General features: G+C 44.7%; 1 protein-coding gene across 9 annotated transcripts in view; it reads right to left on the reverse strand.

Moving 5' to 3' along the window:
• Positions 1-594, reverse strand: part of MAP2 (microtubule associated protein 2) — a 176,007-nt gene extending 175,413 nt beyond the window's left edge. For 8 of the 9 annotated variants that reach the window (XM_069983246.1, XM_069983252.1, XM_069983251.1 and 5 more), the window contains exon 1: positions 470-594. The gene's annotated coding sequence lies outside the window, so the exon portion shown is untranslated. The remainder of the gene's footprint in view (positions 1-469) is intronic. The other variant, XM_069983253.1, reaches the window with a different exon arrangement.
• Between the last annotated feature and the right edge of the window lie 19,959 nt (positions 595-20,553).

A 20,553-nucleotide genomic window follows, 5' to 3' on the forward strand; every position in this document is an offset into this window, starting at 1 on the left:
GTATCATGTGATGAGGATTTATCAGACGCCGAGGGATGGTAAGCACTGCAATGCAGACAGCCAGTGCCCGGGGAATCGGCCAGAGGATGTAAGAAGGGATCCTATAGAATAAAAGGGAAATCTGCATGGCGCAGCGCCAACTCACAGCCGGTTACTAGAAAGACAGAACAACCCCTAGGTGAGCAGGGAGATCCAGGAACAAGTGGGGATGGGGGTAAAGGTGGCTTCAGGGAGGGACAGTGTATGTGATAGCAGAGGATGTCCCCTTACAGGGTATATATATAATGCAGGCTGAGGGAGTCTATAGGTGAATACTACATATAAGGGATGTCATGTTATACATATGTTATACTGTAGTATAAAGGAGACAGATTGATGGTAGGTAGATAGCAGTGTGATAGGTGGGTGATGTACAGGTGCACACAGCACATAATAACCCTATGGTCTCCTGGCAGTAGACAGCACTCACCTGATCAGTCAGTCTCCGGCTGCTGCAGCACTTGGGATGCTCTGATGGCTTGGATCAGCTGCAGCTTCGGAGGAGCAGGGGACAGAGCAGGCACCGCCCACTATTAGCATAGCCCCGCCCTCTGGTGTCCTCCGGAGCATGTTACCAGCCGGCTACAGCTCAGGATGTAGACTCCGCCCATGCCACCAAATATGGGCACAGAGCTGAGAGGGAGAGAGCTATCAATCAGCAGCAGGAGGCGGGGCCGGCTGAGCAGCTCATAGGGATGCATGGGATTGTCTGCACACAGCACATACAGATGGCAGAGAAAGGCAGGGAGCCCGGGGAGCTGTATAGCTCTATTATCCCAGGGACACAAGTGACACTTCCCTGGCTGGTCACATGTGCACAGGCTGCAGACTATTCAGCAGACTGCTGCTTCTTCCTATGTCAGTGTCATTGCAAGACTACATCTCCTAGAATGCCTGGACAGCTGTGGGGAGTTATTGTACTGGGAGCTACTGGTGGGGGAACACTATGGGGGAGATTTATCAAACATGGTGGAAAGTAAAACTGGCTCAGTTGCCCCTAGCAACCAATCAGATTCCACTTTTCATTTTCCAAAGAGTCTGTGAGGAATGAAAGGTGGAATCTGATTGGTTGCTAGGGGCAACTGAGCCAGTTTCACTTTCCACCATGTTTGATAAATCTCCCGCTATATGTCCTAGGTGTGGTGCATCATCTCACCCAATACATCTGTCTCCACACACTGCAGTGTGAGTTGGGGCTTATTCACATGGACAGAATCTACACAGAATTAGACGCAGAATCAGATTTCCCCATTATAATCAATGCGGTTTTGCGTCAGTAATAAACTCCCAAAAGGAAATTCCACTCTGTACTGAGGACATGGGATTTTTAGCATGGGAGGAAGAACTGACATATTACTTTCCTGAGAGTTTCTCATGGAAGCTCCTATTAACTTCAGAGGGAGCTACTTAAAGGTGAATCCGGGGCAGGGGCAAAGGGGGAACATAACAAACAATGTTAACTTACCTCTCCCTGCCTGTCCAGGGCTGGATCACCGCTCTGGGACCCCTACTGGCATAAAGGATCTTCTTCTCAGCAGACGTCACAACCCAGCTAATTGATAGCCCGCTCAGCCAGCTCAGCGGTATGCCGCACCAGTCACTGATTGGCTGTCAATCAGCTGGGTCGGACATTTCCCCCCGAGTTGTGACGTCATCACAACTCAGGGAAAAATACCTTCCAGTGGGGGTCCTGAGATGGGTCAGGTCCAGGAGAGCCATTTTTGAAGTTCAGGGACTACTGGTACTTGGCTCCTCCCAGTACCCCTGTGGTGGTGGGTACTGGGGTTATAATGGGGGTGGCAACAAAAATTCCACTAAAAAGATGTGTCTTTGGGCACCCTCACTCAGGCTGCACTTTCATGGATAATCTCATACCTTTGTATTCATACATTTAGTGAATTGCACCTCTTGCATTCTCTCTGTATGTCCTTCAAGGTTCTGCCCTGGGACCCCTGCTCTTCTCTATCTATAGCTGTGGCCTAGAATAGCTCAAACAATCAGATGGTTTCAATATCACTTTTGTGGCTTTGATGTTACCCTATCAAAAACGGACAGGGCCGTTTTAATACACTGGTGGGCCCAGGGCACAGCCCTCAAGAGTGCCCCCCCCCCCAACCCAGCGTTATCAGAATCGGAGCTCCACACACAGTATAATGCCCTGAAAATGCCCCCACACTGTATTAAGAGCCCCAATACATACGGTAGTTACCTTATAACCTTGTAAAGATATCACCAATGATACCATTACATAATACCGCCACACCATGACCACTATCACTACAGACCCTATAACAGTTACATCCATTTACTCACAGGGGGCGTCTTCTCTGATCAGAGTCTTTCACCTTTTCTTTCACTCCATCTAGTGTGGGCCACCTTTAAGTCTTCCTCTGGCTGTGGATCTTCTCTTCAGAATCTGCCAGAGAAACATTTTAGGCTCCAACACATACAGTAGTAAGGTCCCCTGTACCCCTATACAGTAGTTACCCTTCTATGTACCCCTATATAGTAGTTACCCCCCTCTGTGCTCCCACTTAATAATTAGGTATGCTCTGTGCCCCAATATAGTAGTAAGGTCCCTATATAATATAGGCCCCTCTGTGCAGCCCCAATGTTAGTATAGACCTGTGTGCTGCCCCCAGTAGTATAGACCCCCTGTGTGCTGCCCTCAGTAGTATAGACAGCTGTGTGCTGCTCCCAGTAGTATAGAAAGCTGTGTGCTGCCCTCAGTAGTATAGACAGCTGTGTGCTGTCCCCAGTAGTATAGACAGCTGTGTGCTGCCCCCAGTAGTATAGACAGCTGTGTGCTGCCCCCAGTAGTATATAGACACGTGTGCTACCCCCAGTAGTATATAGACACCTGTGTGCTACCCCCAATAGTATATAGACCCCCTGTGTGCTGCCCCCAGTAGTATATAGACCCCATTGTGCTGTCCCCAGTAGTATACAGACCCCCTGTGCACTGCCCACAGTAGTATATAGACCACTAGGTGCTGCCACCAGTAGTATATAGACCCCTTGTGTGCTGCCCATAGTACTATAGACCAGAAGGTGCTGCCCCCATTAGTATATAGCCCCCTCTGTGCTCCCCCAGTTATATATACCCCCCCGTGCATGCCCCAGTAGTATTTACCCCCCTGTGCACCCCCCAGTATATATATCCCGTGCTCCCTCAAGTATTATATAGTCCCCCTGTGCACCCCCAGTATATATATATATATATATATATCCCCTGTGCGCCCCTATATAGCCCCCTGTGTGCTCCCCGATTTATATATACCCCCGTGCACCCCCTTTTATATAATCCCCCTGTGCACCCCCCAGTTATATATATATACCCCCTGTGTGCCCCCAGTTATATATATACCCCCTGTGTGCCCCCAGTTATATATATACCCCCTGTGTGCCCCCCAGTTATATATACCCCCCTGTGATCCCTTTTATATAATCCTCGTCACTGTGCGCTCCCCCAGTTATAAATATACCCCCTGTGTGACCCCCCAGTTATATATACCCCCCTGTGCGCCCCTGTGTGCTGCCCCCATTATATAGCCCCCCTTTGTGCTCCCCCCTCCCATATAGCAAGTAACAAAAAAAACTAATTTATACTCACCTGGGTCCGCGCGTTACTCTTCTCTTCACCCCATCCTTGTGGCCGCAGGCAGTGCTTTCCCTGCGGTCACAAGTGGCTGCTCTCCCCTCATGCGGTGTCGGCACTGAGTGACGTCACTCAGCTCCGATACCACTGCGGGAGAGCGGCCTCTTGTGACTGCAGGTAAAGCACTGCCTGCGGCCACAAGGATGACTGACAGGGAGGGGGCCAATGGCTCCCGCCCTGTCAGTGCCGCTGCTGCTGCCCGTACCTATAAGCGCTCTTTACGAGCAGGTGGGGGCCCTGCAGGGGGCGTCATGGATGGGTAGCTTACCCATCCCGATGGCGCCCCCCCGGCAGGCTGGTGCCCGGAGCCCTGTGCGACCACAATTGTCACACAGAGCAAAGGCCGGCCCTGCTCAGGGTGGGCCCCTTTAACCAGTGGGCCTGATGCACGTGCACCATGTGTCCTCTAGTTAAAGGGGCCCTGCCTCTGGATAACCTTTCAGGCTGCTGTTTCCTTCAGGTAATGTTCACACATAATTCTTTGCCTGTATTTGGAACTGTATAAAGGTTCAAACCCAGGCCAACAAATGCCATATTTGTCCCCTTAGTTTAATTGAACTAGATGGGAAAACAGTTGTTTTGTCCATCACCTATTAATTTATTAACATTTTTAAATGGCCCAAAATATGTTCCTGACATTGTTTATTGGGCTATTTATACAGGTCACATATGATGTCAATAGTGTCAGACCACACATCCCAGCCCATACTATCTCCTGCTGCATCCACAGCAAAACATTTCTCATCTTTTCTCCACCCTGTGTTACCAAAAATGCTTGCTCATGCCTTGATGACATTTCTTACAGATTACTACAAGACTCTGATACTCCACGCTAAAGATGGCCATACACCTCTCCTGATCTCTCATACACATGAATGTTTTGCATGGCTGAATATTTTTGTGTTCTCAATGGAGAAAGAAGGAAACCTTCTGCAGGCAGCTCTAGTGGCTTGTCTCTCTAAGAACAACATGTGCCATGACCCGCGTCATAGGGACTGGTGTTGGGCCTACTGGTGGGTTCTGGTGGTTTGGAGGCTACTTGTCACAGTGGCCAGGAGTGGTAACACCCACCCCCGGACACACAGCAACCAGACCTTGGTTTAGACAGAGGTGAGGTGCGGAGTGTAGGTGCAGTGCGGCGGTATAGATGAGTCCCACTTTAATGAAAGTCCAAACTTTACTTAGCAAACATATCTTCCGTGCAATAACAGTAACAGTGCTCGGGTACTTGGTGCAAAAATTAACAGTAGCAATAGGAAGAGGAGAGTAGGTAAGTTGATAGAAAAAGGTAACAGTAGAAGATGTCAGGGACCGGACAGGAATGCCCCTTGCCTAATAAGTGCGTACTCTGCCGGGATGTAGTGAAGTGTCTCTTTAGTGTTCTGTGATAATCCTCGTACTCGTGTATACTGTATATATGTTCTCTGCATATATATAACAGCCTTCAGCCCCTCAGTGTCGGGTTTCCGTCCTAATGGGGTAATACGAGTCCCCAGTCTTTTGTCATTGGGTGGAGGTTGCTAGTATTATCCTTCCTACTCAGCTAAGCATAAGTCTGTAGAAAGCGGCTGAAATTGCACTGCTGTACTGGGGTAAAGCCTTTATAGTCCTCTCCTTTCTTTAAGTGGTTGACTGCCCTGAAACTAGAAAAACTGACAGTGTGTAGGCAAGGGGTGAGACTCCCTTGTCTCTGGCCTCCCTGGGGGTTTGGTCTATCGACTCATATTGGTTGAGTCACTAGCTGGTCAAAAACAGGTATACTCTCCTCTCCGTCTGAAACTAGACCTGGAGGACAGGTATAGCACGTCCTGCTGGCCTAAAGCCAGACACTAACTAACTAAACTAAAGGAAGTGCTTACTATAGAGGAAATGGGGGGAACTGCAGCTGTGCTGTGAAGGAGTGTGCCACCTAGTGGTTGGAGTAAGGTACAGCAGCTTACTGCCCCAACTATGACACTGTAAAGAAACACTTTTGCCTAGGTCTAGGAAAGAAGAAAAGAAACACGTAGTGGGACACTGCACATGCATGACTTTTACATCTCCAAAATAATCTGTTGGGGGAGAGTTGGGGGGCCCGCAACAATTTATGCAGATGGGCAGTACTGCCAAAGATGTTGGGTTGTGCTGAGCTTTGACTATAGTCTATGAGCATCTTAACTTTGCTTCCATCCAAACCATCATTAACTTTGATATCAGTTTAATACACCTTTTCTTGCATTTATTTAAAATGGTGGCTAAATACCTGTCCCCTTCATACATACAAGTCAGTATTCACTTGCTCCTCATTCCCCGCTCGCCGCTGGTGCTATTACAAGCGAGCAGGTAAGAGTTGGGCGGGCCGTGTGGAGCTGCGGAAGGGGCTGCCCATAGGAGATAGCGGTGGTCTGCTACCGACACTCCTATTACCCAGAGCAACAGCCAGCAGACCGTCACTAGCGGGGTCGCTGTCTTTCAACATGTTGCCGTGAGGGGTAAGCTGCTGTGAGAGAGCTGTCAGTGCAGCTTATCTCTCCTGAAACAAAGGGGTCGGGTGGTGGTTTTGCTTCACACCCAATCCCCATCTCCACTGACATCGTCTGCCAGCTACATCTGTATACCAACAGTGTGTTTTATCCTTTCACTGGAAGGTACTGATGTCAGCCCCTGTACAGGCCTACAATGGCATATCACCCATAGGTTCCCGGTGACATACATATTCTAAATGGATACTATATTCAATAATGTACTTGTGAATAAGGGTAAGCATGCAACCCCAGCATATGCCAAGGGGACACTTGTTTGTCAATGGAGCCCTATGAACATGTTAGGCATTACTGTGCGAGTAAGTGCATAGAAAAGAAATGGTGTCTTTTTAGGGATGCCATGGTAAAGTGTCTTTGTTATTTAGTTATCAACCACTTTGTACACAGTTTATTGCACGCTGTCAAGTTAACAAATATTATTGTTGCATGATGTGCGTCATAAGCTGTTGCCTACTAGGAAAGGAGAACAATCTATTGGCTACGTCTTGCCAGTGGATAAGCAGATGAATTAAACCTTCCGATTCCTTATATGTCTCTATTCAGGTGATGCCGCTGTATTTACCATGCTTTGTTACCATAGAAACACGTGAGCAGAAAGGTTCCTAAGAGCCGTACTTCTGTCCATGTGAATAACACTGACATTTCAGGCTATGGCTTCTCAGATCAGAAGAGATGCAGCTGTCCCTTTCAGTCAACTCACATTTGGACCTCAGTAATACTGACACACAGCTCTTAGGGACAGACAGACAGATCCCGAGGCTTCAGTAGCTTGCGTAGTACCCTGAATGTACATTAACAAGATAATAAGGAACACCTACGTACGATTTTACAATATGCATACGACATAATGAAGATGGTTATAACCAGTATAATTTATTCATGAAGCCTTAACATTCTCGGCATCACTGCACTTATGATGTAGCTGTACGGTTACTTAGAAGAATACGAGTATAAAGCCGGATATCAGGAGTGAATTTATATCAGTAAATAAGTATAAAACCTGTTTTTAACAGATGTGACAAATGTGCCAGATGACTAAATAATATCTACCACAAATACAACTTTGCTTTTTAAAACTGTTGAACTATTATCCATATTAGATGGCTGGGGGTCTGACTTTTGACACCCCCGCTGATCATTTGAACGGCGGTGTTCAGTTGATCATCGCAGCCTCTTTCATGTTTACATGTGTTCTGTCCCTGCACTTGCTGCACCTTTAAGAGCGGCGGTGTATGATGACATGTCAAGAGTTACTACGAATGATAGGGATACGCTAGTGATAGTATACAGGTAATATCCCCGAATGTCTCTGGTCATGTATTGTGATGAAGGGGCTAGTACCACTGTCTTTTATCCATGGTGATCTCAAGTCTTTATAGTTATATTGCTCATAGGCCTAGGGTGGTTTAGTGAATGGGTTACTTTCTCAGACAACAAAGTGGGAAAGGCCCTATTACACAAAGCAATTATTGGCCGTATTTGGACGATTAACAACCATTACAACTGATAATCGCTTTGTGTAATAAAAGGCAACGATCCGCTGACATGCACAATGACGGCTGATCGTTGTCTTTCAAGGGCCTGGCAGCCTGCTAGCAGGGAGAAATCATGGCAGAAATCTACCCTGATTGTCCCTCTTTATGATTTAGGGTCCATTTACACAGACAGATTTTCTGCCAAAGATTTAAAGCCAAAGCCAGAAACAGACTATAAACAGAGATCAGATCATAAAGGATAGCCTGAGATTTCTCCTCTTTTCAAATACATTCTTGGCTTTGGCTTCAAATCTTTGGCAGATAATCTTTCTGTGTAAATGGACCCTTTGAAGAGTTGGCAAGCATCTTTATCCCTAGCAACAAGACTGTCAGACATGACTCAGCTGTTCAGCTTTAAGACTGGATTGGCCTTTGTGTTATCGCAAGTCATGGGAGAAGGAAGCGGAAAAGCTGATAGCAATGAAGCTGTGACTTTATTTACTTTTTTAATGTGGGTAGTCAAGGTAGTTTTAATTGAATTTATAACACTGAGTTGAATATTTGGGCACCTAAATGTAATAGAAACACGAATATAACATTTTACATAATACAGTATAAAGGGATTTAGAATAACCCATTATATCATATAATTACTTATGGATTTTTTTGCACTGGTTAGGGTTGGCCTTCCTCCCTAATCCCATCTTTTCCTGGGATCCGGTGACACAGCCATCTCGGGGGGCACACGCTGCTATCCTCAGTAGAGTGGTGTCACGACCTCAAGGTTTTCAAATCCAATAACCGTGAACTCCTAAGGAAAAATCCATTGTGTGTATGGGGACATTTCTTCCTAATCTGACCACAACTACATATAATTGTACGTGAAGGCTTCTGAGAAGGTAAAGAGTCCGTCAGGCTCCCAGAGCTGCTTTAAATCCCACAGGATCCATACAAATATTATTTGTCAGACACACAAATAGACTCGTTCATTCGTTTGTTCTCCGCTCAGCTGTGACACAGTTTGTTTCTATAGCAACTTGTAGACTGCGCAAGTGCCCAAGGATGTGATTCTCTATTCTCCTTCTGTGAATACCAAGCACTACAGGGACCGCTCTACAATCCAGGCATCTTGGATTTTACACCCATACAGAACACACAACATGTCTCAAAACAAATGTCCATGTCCATCCAGTTCATCTTGATCGGATGTTTTTCCCTTCATTATATTGATAGATTATAATTAATAATAATTACAAATTCTGATTGACATTTCATTATAAAAATCCAGGCCCACTCAAGTAGAATATTTACAAGGTGCTGCAATCGCTGTGATCTATCAGCTAGTCCGCAATCGTATAACCAATGAAAGCAGAGACAACAGAATACTGGTAAAGGAAAAAATCAGCAATGTGTGGACGGAGAGATGTGGTGGTGTCCATGCTTAATCCTATAGAATCCTTTGTGTTATGGCATTCAGTAGCTAGTTGAGATATATTCTGCCCTATTCCTGGTGGTATGTTTATATGCATTGCTTCAGCTGTACAAAATTAGAGGTGATCGAACATCGAAAAATCGCAGGTTTGATCGAACTCGAACCTAGGCTGAATCCCGGATTTCCAGGCGGTCCCCGGGCACACTTCTCCTTCCGCACGGACCGGGAAGGCATCAGCAATCAAATGCGGCATGTTCGAGAATATTCGAGTTTGATCTAACCTATTATTTTCTGATGTTCGATCATCTCTATACAAGATTCCCAGGGCCCGGAAAGCAGAGTATATAGTGTCAAACCCCTAGAGCTGGTATCACACCAACAATACATTTTTAATGGTTCTGCTTTGTTGTTGGAGCAGAACAATGAAAAAAAATCACTGCCGGATCCCTTACATGCCGAATATGAACAGCACTTGATGGACCCTACTGATGGATTTTACTGGGATCTGTTGAGTATTGGCCCGATGGACGGCATTTTATTTGACAAAGGAACGTATCACGCTGTATTATGTCCAGTATTTTGTGACAGAACCTGTTATGGGGGCACGCAACGAACCTAATAATAATATGTGTAACTATTATGGTCCCTGATAGTTATGCTCACTGTATCCTTTCCTTCATAAACAGATTGCCAGTTCTATTATGCAATTGTTAACAAGAAGTGGAGTAGTGCACAAGTGGCACTACTTCCTTACATTTCTGTGTAATTAGTGATACCATTATATTACAATATCTATTCTACTGTTTAAGTCAATAATGTGATGGTCATTTAATATCATGTCTCTGCATGCAAAATCTAGTAGAAGATTCCTGCTGAATTTTAATCCCCCTGTAGCTGCAATTGCTTAGGCTAGGTTCACACTGCGTTTTCAGCATCCGTTTAACGCATCAGTTTTTTGCAAAAAACGCATGAAAAACGGATTGCAAAAAACGGATTCATTTGTGTGCATCCGTTTTTCCATTGACTTCCATTATAAAAAAAAACGGATCCGTTTTTTTTGACGGACCAAAACGGACAAAAAAACGTTGCTGACCCTATTTTTCTGGGCGTTAAAAAAAACGGATCCGTTAAACGGATGCTGAAAACGCAGTGTGAACCTAGCCTTATTGTCTCTGTGTTTGTAGAACAGCCCAGCGCTACCTCCGGGAGGAGCAGCAATTAATTATGTAGATTGCATATTAACTGACACCCTGTCTGGGCTGTTCCAGCACTTAAAATTCACAGGGTTGCATATTCACCAGAATGCCAGACAGCAGCTCTTCTCTCAATGTCATATTATTTGTTAGTTACACTTGAGGCTTTCATGCATTCATAGGGGGTGGCTTTCACACATTCACTTCTCCATGCCCTACTGGGGAAACAGTTGGGGTCTCACAGCAATAGCCCCTGATTTCTGCCCATCAGACCTGCAGCCCAAGGCCTAATGCATGCGGGCTATATACAAATTATTAAAGCTAGCTTCTCTGTTAGACTTCACTGGTAACAGGACACTGTAGGAGGCTACAAAAAGGTTTGTTGATATAATGTGTTTGTACCATAATAAGAGCAGTATCCTGGTATAGGGGCAGTGGCGTAGCTAACATAGAGGCAGGGTAGGCAGTTGCTATGGATCCCGTGCAGGAGGGGAGCCCGAGAGAGAAGGTAAGAGCGTGTGTCCTTCTGCTTAACCCCTTATGTACTGCAGTGTGTAAGTGACCCAATGTTTACTTATATGCTGCAGCACAAAAAAGGGTTAACAAGCAGAAGACAGAGATTTCTGCTTCTCTGCACTGATAACCTCTGTTCTCCAGCTGCCTGCAGAAATCAAGTAGGAAAGGAAAATGTGCAGAGCTCAGGGGTTATCAGTGCACCAGCAGTAAAGGATATATATATATATATATATATATATATATATATATATATATATATATATATATATATACTCAGTGCTTTGTGTTGTACGTAGGGGGGGGCCTTAAAAATTTTTGCTATGGGGCCCCGTGAATCCTAGCTACGCCCCTGGTATAGAGTCTAATTTGTATTGAAGTATTTGGGGTTTTTTATGGTTGCAATGTGTCATAATTTCTGACCGTGGGTGGGTGCATAAAGCTTTCCGTTCCTTTATATGTGAATGCACTGTGTATTGCTACTTTGTTGACAGCTAATGGTAGAGTTTGTATGTACTTGTGAGAAGATCCAATGCATGTCAAATATCCAATTGCCTTCAATATAGAATTTACCAGAACCTCTTCCTGGCCCAGCCTTCCTCTGAGCAGAGGGCAGATGTCTGTTTAGACTAGTTAGTCTGCTGCCAGGCTCCTTAGGGTATATGCACACGGAGTAATTCTCGACGAAAACCCTGTGCGGAGCCGCTTCCCTCTCCACCGGCTCCACAGACTCCATTATATGCTCCGTCGTCTGCCCAAAGAACTGACATGTAATTTCTTTGGGCAGACGACGGAATCCGCCCAAGCATGTAATGGAGCCTATGTTACAGGCAGAACTTCAAGTTTCCGCACAGTTCCGCACAGTTTTACGCTAGATTTACTCCATTTACATATACCCTTACTGTGCACATACAGTACATATGCCTAGCTAAGCAGTCCACACAGCTTTCTACCCCACAATGGAGTAAACCAGCATTACCTGCAGCCACTGTACTCCATTGGACCAGCATCATTCTGTTGCCTTTATATTATCATGGAGGGCCAGGTCAGGAAGTCTTCCAAAGTACATTTTTTTACCTGGGAAATCTTACAGTCCATACTGAAGGGATAACTAGCTACTTCCATAGTCTCCCAGAAGAGTCAGAGAGGAGAAGCTTCACAAAAGCATCTTTCCTTTTCAGATGAGGCTAGCTTAGCAATGCGTTAGAGGCTCTGAGACTTTGTTGTTGATGCCTCTCGGAACTGACAACCTAAGCTTAACAGACCGCTACACCAACAACCATGAACAACAACACAGACACCCCATCACCATCTACCTCACACATTACACTAGGTGTGATTTAGAGGCTATAGACTCGTACTATAAGAGTAACCCCCTTGTTATCACTGCTGTGTGAGCCAGGAAAGTGTCTCAGAGCCAGAGGTCCCAATCCAGCTGTTCTGACGCAGTTATTGCTGACATGGGGAACTACACGTCCAAGCTAGCCCTCAGTGTACCATCTGCACATTTCCAGCTGCATAAGCATAAAGAGAGAATAAAAAATATTGCACAATATTGCACCTCTGTATTAAAGAATGTGACTATGCTGGTCTTGACAAGAATGTGGAGATCCTGCATCCAGTCACTCACTGCTTTTGTATTTCAGCAATTCTGATGGTTGACAGTATCATATATCAAGGGTTGTAAAGTTAGGAGTAAACCTGATATACCTTGTGATGCATTATATGCAGTATTAGGCCATGTTCACACAACATATATTTTCGTAAAAGTGCGTCCGTTGTTGGCCCAACAACAGCCGTGATTAATACGGAAATATACGTTACCTTGCAGTCTATGGAATCCTGGCTGGAGCGTACACACATAGTATACGCGCCGGCTGGGTTCTCTAGCGGTGCCGCAAACAACGGCCACCTGCTTCATTGTGTGCAATAGGGAGTTCTGATGTGGGCACACACAGATGCGCCCGTATAAGAACTCAGCAGCGCTAAAGATCATCCGGCCGGTACTGCAGTACCGGCCGGGATGATCATTAATGAGACCGGCCGTTCCGTGACCTGGCTGGGTGACGGAACGGCCTGTCTCATACAGTGTGTGAACATAGCCTTACAGGCCCAGTTCTGCTACCATAGTAAACACAGCTGTCACTTGATATCTTTATATCTGTACATTTTTTTAAGGGGAACTAACAGCAGGTTAGACAAATCTGACCTGCTGATATGTCCCTTTTCGGCAGGTGCCAGGGAGGACAGTAAGGGCCCAACTACAACAACACATATCTGACAAATTTTTATAACCCAAACCAGGAATGGATTTGAATAGAGGAAAAATCTCAGTCTTCCCTTTATGGCCTTTTCTGTTTATAGTCTGTTCCTGGCTTTGGCTGCAAAAATCTGTCAGATATCTGTTGGTGTAATAGGGCGTTTAGTCTCTTAATTTCGTCCTCTGTACCATTCCCTTGCAATTAGTTGTTCACTCCACAGTCCGGTAAGACCATTTGAGGCACTGGTGCACTGTGAGGAACACTTCCCCCGCCCCCATAGCACCGATCCGCCCCCAGCCGGCCCATTACTTCTAATGATTATCAATGGAGCCGGCTAGATTGTTACTAGGGGGAGCGGGGCAGTGCTCCTGACAGTCTTACCGGACCGAGGATTCAGCGAGGATGAAGTTAAGAGACATACCTTCATCCTCTCCATCTTCTGTGCGATAGAGACATATCAGCAGGTTGGATTCGTCTAACCTGCTGATAGTTCCCCTTTAATGTTTGTTTGTATTCATTGAAGATGCAGTTTTTTTTCGACTATTACATATATGGGTTATTGTTACCTTCCATATATAAATAAATGCTAATGACATAATCCGGAAAAGTCATGCTATATGAAATAACACATCCTGACTTGACATATCTGCTAAACACCCAGATAAATTATAGGAGAAGCCTAAGTACAAGGCGTGTCCCTCTCTGTTGCGTTTAATAATTTTTAATGTAATATGAGCTGCTAATTCCCCATGTTCTTCCTCCTCCGTATATTACAATGTTTTATAGCTGCCAAAAAGATAGTATCACACAAACACTTTTGTTGGTATTATCATGTAGGTGTATATGTAACTTTCACCTATTACAAAGCACAAATCCCATGAAAACCTTAAAAATTCAGGTTTGACTTAAAGCGACTCTGTACCCACAATCTGACCCCCCTCCCCCCCCCCCCCCAAACCACTTGTACCCTCGGATTGCTGCTTTTAATCCAAGATCTGTCCTGGGGTCCGTTCGGCAGGTGATGCAGTTATTGTCCTAAAAAACAACTTTTAAAACTGGCAGCCCCGTGCCCTACAGCCAGGGCTTAGATTGTGTATGCATTAGGCTGGTACAACCTCTCTGTCCTTCCTCCCCGCCCTCTTCATCATTAGGAATGCTCCAGGCAGATTGTCTCCTATTCCCCACCTGTGTCAGCACGGCACATGGGCTGGATCATTAAGGCACCTGTGCAATGTTCAGACAGGAGAAAATGTTCTAGGGGCATTCCTAATGATGAAGAGGGTGGGGAGGAGGCATGGAGGGGTGGTGCAAAGTTAGGGCACAAATACTCTAAGCTCCGGCCGTTGGGCAGAGGCCTGCAAGATTAAATGGACCCCCAGGACAGATCTTGGATTGAAAGCAGCTATCCGAAGGTACAAGTGGTTTGGGGGGGACAGATTGTGGGTACAGAGTCACTTTAATATAACCACAATATATCATATGAACTACAAGACAAGTGCAAGACATGAATATATAGGATATATTTTGGCAGCATCCTCACATGGAGGGGCTTGTTTAGATGTCCCAGTCCTTCAGTCGGACTGTATAACTGCAACCAGGGCCGGCTTCAGGTTTTTGTGGGCCCTCGGTCTTGGTTGGTTTTTACGTTCCTTTGGATCAACGGAGTATGGGCTGAACCCCATGGACCTACAGATGTCAGCAGCCTTTTTAGGAGTAATATAGGACACAGACCATATTCAAAAACATGATTAATCATGTTACTCATAGTTGGAATATGCAATGAAATTCCTATCAGATCCTATAAGGGCCTGTTCACATGGAGTAAAACTGGCGGCAGCCTCCGTGTCATACAGGCAGTCTATGGGAGGGCTCGCGCGCCTCCTCTTTCTGCTCGGGAAGAATTGACATGTTTTACTCCGTGTGAACTGGCCCTAACAATCTGCATCCTTTATATGTGAATGTGTTTCCACAGACGTTCATATGCTGGGGAAAAAATGCAGATTTTTAGCTCTGCCATGGAAAGACCTACATGGTACATATTTCTGTAGATTCAGCAGGGAAAAGCTAAGGGTTACCTAAATGAATAACAATAGGGCTAATCCTCGCAACAACCTTGGATTTCTGCCTGTGGATTCTCTAGTAAATAGGCATCCAGCATATGTTAACATAGCATTATGATTGGAACAGTGAGTCTCACCCACCACTACATGCATTGCCTACAAAGCTGCCAAAGATAGTAGAGTACACTTAAAGGGGTTATCCAGCGATAGAAAAACATGGCTACTTTCTTCCAGAGGCAGCAGCACTCTGGTCTTCAGTTTGGGTGAGGTTTTGCAACTCGGTTCCATTGATGTGAAAGGAGCTTGAAGCGATAGTTCACCAAAAAATGTTTTCTTTCAAATCAACTGGTGCCAGAAAGTGCCAGGGATTTGCAATTTACTTCTATTAAAAAAATCTCAAATCTGCCAGCACCTATCAGTTGCTGTGTCCTGCAGTAAGTGATGCATTATTTCCAGCCTGACACTGTGCTCTCTGCTGCCACCTCTGTCCCTATCAGGAACTGTGTAGAGCCCTATTTGGTCAGATGAACATTGGATGGATGTGAAACATTGACTAAGCCAAGGCAAGCTATAAAGTAAACGTGGACACTACAATGACTGACATGAGGAATAGGTGATTTACGGGGTGTAGAACAGCGCCTCACTGGTGAGATGCAGCTCACATTTCCATTTCCACATTGTGGTGGCACATAGGCTCTGGCCTAGGTAGGTTGCAGCAGATAATAATATGGGCGGACGGGACGGCCACCTGGACCACTCATATTATAATCTTCTAAACCGCAGACAGTTCTGAACCTGTGGCCTAGATCTAAGTGATAATCGCTTTTCAGCATTCTTCTCATTATAAATTATCTATAGGATTTACAATCCTGTCATGTTTCAAGACATGACTAGGAGTCAAGCATTGACTTGGACTTGTAGGGACACTACCTCCCGTAGGTGGTACTTCTGAAGGAGAGATTTACATATCTGTATATAGATTTCACAGGATCCATGATTCCACAGGATCCACCATCCACAAATATGAGAGAGTCTAAAAGGCCAGGCGCCTTGTGTAATCCTGTTATACCTGAGGTGTATGAATAACAAAAAGTGTAGATGGACGCTCACCTTTAAGCCCCCCGGGCTTTGTGCATATCACCCTGCAATAGGGTAGCTCGACGTGTCCAATAATGGCTGACAGCCAAAGGATGCAGGGAACGGGGATCTCCCATTGTCGGGGCCCATAGAAACATGCAGTACAATGAGGAATAAAAGGGATTCCTGGATGAATTTCCTGGTGCTGCCAAAAACTCTTCACAAAGATAGTAAAATGAAGAAGCTATTAGTAAAGAATTTATTGGTAAAAAAAACAGTATAAAATCATGCATAAAAACGACAATAACACATTTCAGGAGATTCCCAGAACGCGTTAATGCTGTTTTTATGCAAGATTTTATACTGTTTTTTTAACCAACAAATCAGCTTCTCTATTTTACTATTGTTGTAAAAGAGTTTTTGGCAGAGCCAGGAAATTCATCCAGGAATCCCTTTTTCCCCTCATAGTACTGCATAGTCAGCTCTAAGAACTGCAAATTCCTTTGGTCCATGCTATAAACAACAGCTCGGATGGCCACTTCAAAATCAAAATAGTAATATAGAATATGAACAGTAAAATGGTTGACACATCCCTACCAGTATTTCAGTATTGACTCCCTTAGATATAGTATTGGCTCTGCTATACACAGGGTAATAGTGTATTGTGGGACAATTTTCCCAGATCAACTTACATTACAGTGTTAAGCGGAATGAAAACTGTAACAGCGAGAGAGAGTATTCCAAAAAGAGAAATTTGCCATCATGGTTAAGTAAATTTCTTTCAGTCACAAAAAGGTTAACTACCAAGATAGAATGAGTACAACAAACTCCTCCTTCCAGAGGCACATATGAGAGAATACTTTGACCAGAGCGCCACCTGCTGCTCTGATAGAGAATAGCATTGTTAGCATAGTAATAATTGACCTGCCTAATGGTGTGTTTACACAGAGAGATTTATCTGACAGATCTTTGAAGCCAAAGCCAGGAACAGACTATAAACAGAGAACAGGTCATAAAGAAAAGACTGGGATCTATCCTCTTTTCAAATCCATTCCTGGGTTTGGCTCAAAAATCTGTCAGGCCCCTATTACACGGGGTGATGTTGAGGAGCAAGCGAGCGGGTGAGAGCTTCGGGGCCGTGATGAGGTGCGTGGGGGCAACCCGGGTGACCACTAGATGGTCTGGGCAGCCCATAGCAGATAGCAGCGGTCTGCTGCCACGGCTCCTATTTCACAGGGCGACAGCAGCAGATCACTGCTGTCCTGGTCGTTTGTCTTTCAACATATTGAAAGACAAACGACGGCGACGATCAGTCAACATCGTTCGTGTCAGCTGATTGTTGTCTTCAGGAGATGATTAACGGCCATAACGGCCAAGATTTGAAACTGATGATTTGCTTTGAATCTGCAACTTCAAATCTGCGCCATCAAATCTGCTGCAGATCCTGTATGTGTGAACGCATCCTAAATGCACAATACAAACTACTAGGGAAATATCTTGTATTGCTTGTTTGTTGAATGGTAATTGGATTATATGTCTTACTACCCCTAGTAATCTATGTAATAGCATAAAATAAATATAATTTTGTTTTGCTTTCAAAGTGTATCAGTTATCTTCTCATGTTCTCATGTAATTGTTGTATACATAGTGCTTTGTAATGAAGTATAATATGCCCTATTTTCCATGTGTAAGCACTTGGAGCGCCCCCCCCCCCATATTAGTCCGATCATTCAGAATCCCATAACCTCCCCCCTGCACCCCCACACTTCAGTCAGCTGCGAGCCCCCTCTGCTGGTCATGTGACCACTCCACTGACAACTGGAGGACAGCCTAGAGTGCCAGCAGTGGAAGTGCCATCCTGCTATACATGGTGGCATCTGCCCCAGTGCTTATGCCTGCTAGGATTCATTTCACATATAAGAATACTGGATACTGGAGACATAATGGCTGCCTATTGTATATACTATAACATTAGATTCTGGACAATGTTTGGATTCAGTTGTATTGATTCTTTTTGGATGATTTATATGAAGAGGTGGAGAAGTGGCGGCCATGTGTAATACACAAATTAATAGACTAAAACCACTATTAAAAGGGGAGATGGAGAGGAGCAAACGGGCGAGGTCAGCGATCGCTTGTTCCTCATTCCCCACTCATTGCCGCCGCAGCAAGCAGGTAATAGCGGGGAGGGGCCGCAGAGATGCTTCCCTGGTGATAGCTAGATCGTCCGGGCAGCCCATAGAAGATAGCAGCAGTCTGCTGCCGCCGATGCTGTTCCTCAGAGTGACGGCAGCAGGTCGCTGCTATCTAACTCGTTTGTCTTTCAACATGTTGAAAGACAAACGACACACAACGATCAGCCGACATCGTTTATGTCGGCTAATCGTTGTCTTCTATTACACGAGATGATTGTTGTCCGTAATGCTACGTTTACACGGGACGATTATTCGCCCGATCGTACGATTAACGATGTCGGAGTAACGATTTTTTTTCATAACGATCAGCGTTTTGCGACCGTTTTGCGATCTGACACATTGGTTAAATTGGCGAACGACTGTTCACACGGAACGATCTGCGAATTTTTTGCGAGCGATCAACGACGATTTGAGAACTTGTTGAAAGATCAAAATGAACGATTTCTCGTCGTTTGATCGTTCGCTGCGTTTACACGTACGATTATCGTTCCGTGTAAACGCAGCATAACGGCCGATAATTGTTTCATGTAATAGGGCCTTAAGATTTGTGTCCAGTTGATGGACTACGTGATAAGCCAACTATGTCAGGCACAGCTGATAGCAGTCATACAATAGATCTGGCCCAATGTTGTGAAACCACAGAGCTGATGTGAACAGGGCCCGAGATAAAAACAACCGCACTGGCTGATCTACACTGTTCTCACACTTCTGTATGGTGTAGAGCTGTGTGTGTACATAGTAGAGCAGAGTTGTGTGTATACAGAGTATAGAGTAGTGCAGAGCTGTGTACATACAATGCAACTGTACAGATTGCTCTCTATTCTCTAATAAGAAAAGTTCAACACAACCTCATCCAGCTGCAGGAGGCTGGGGTTTTCCCTCTTATGCACACGTGAATGATCACATGACCATGACATTATCGATGACATAATCGACAACATCATTAATGACATCACTGATGTCATCATCTACGATATCATCAGTGACATCACTGATGACATCAACTAAATAATGATTGACATCATTGACTACATCATTGATGACATCACTAATGACATAATCGGCAACATCACTGACGACATTATTGACGACATCACTGATGACAACGATGATATCTTCGACAACATCATCAGTGATATCATCGATTACAACATTATCTTCATCAGCAACACCATTGATGACATCACCGACATCATCATTATCATTGGCGACATCATCGCCAACATCACTGATGACATCATCGGCAATATCATGAACGACATCATCAGCAATATCATTGACAACATCACTGATGGCATCATTGACGATATCACTGATGGCATCATCAACATCATTGTTGACATTATCGATGATATAATGGGCGACATCATCGATGACATCATTGACTACACCATCGGCGATGACATCATAGCCAACATCATTAAGGACATCATTAGCAACATCATTGATTACATCATTAGTGACATCATCGATCACATCACTGGTGACATCACCGGCGATAGCATCGATGACATCATTATCAGCGACATCATCAATGACATCACTGACGACAGTATTGATGACATCACCATCGATGACGACACCATTGATCATCGACATTACTGATGACATCATTGGTGTCATCATTAGAGACATCATCGATCACATCACTGATGACATTATCAATGATGTCTCCGACAACAGAAGCAGAGCAACAGCAAGCAGGGGTAGTTGGCTGGAAGAGGTGTTTCACATCTATACTGAATCCACTCCTCCTGGTCACTCTGGTTATGTGTACAGCTCACATCATGACATCCAAGTGACGAACTCACTTTAAAGTTAAAAAAAATCTAAAAAAAAAATTAAAATCAACATTTATAAAAATAAAATTCATCCCCATTTCCCTTTTTTTTTTTTTTTTAAATTTAAAGCGACTCTGTACCCACAATCTGCCACACCAAACCGCTTGTACCTTTGTATAGCTGCTATTGATCCAAGATCTATGCTGAGGTCCGTTTGGCAGGTGATGCAGTTATTGTCCTAAAAAACAACTTTTAAACTTGCAGCCCTGTGTCAAATAAGCATGACGTAGAGTGTGTGTGCCCTAGGCCTGCACCGCCTCTCCGTCCCTCCTCATCATTAGGGAACG

This window comes from Dendropsophus ebraccatus, chromosome 9 (genome assembly GCF_027789765.1).
Source record: "Dendropsophus ebraccatus isolate aDenEbr1 chromosome 9, aDenEbr1.pat, whole genome shotgun sequence".
NCBI lineage: Eukaryota > Metazoa > Chordata > Amphibia > Anura > Hylidae > Dendropsophus > Dendropsophus ebraccatus.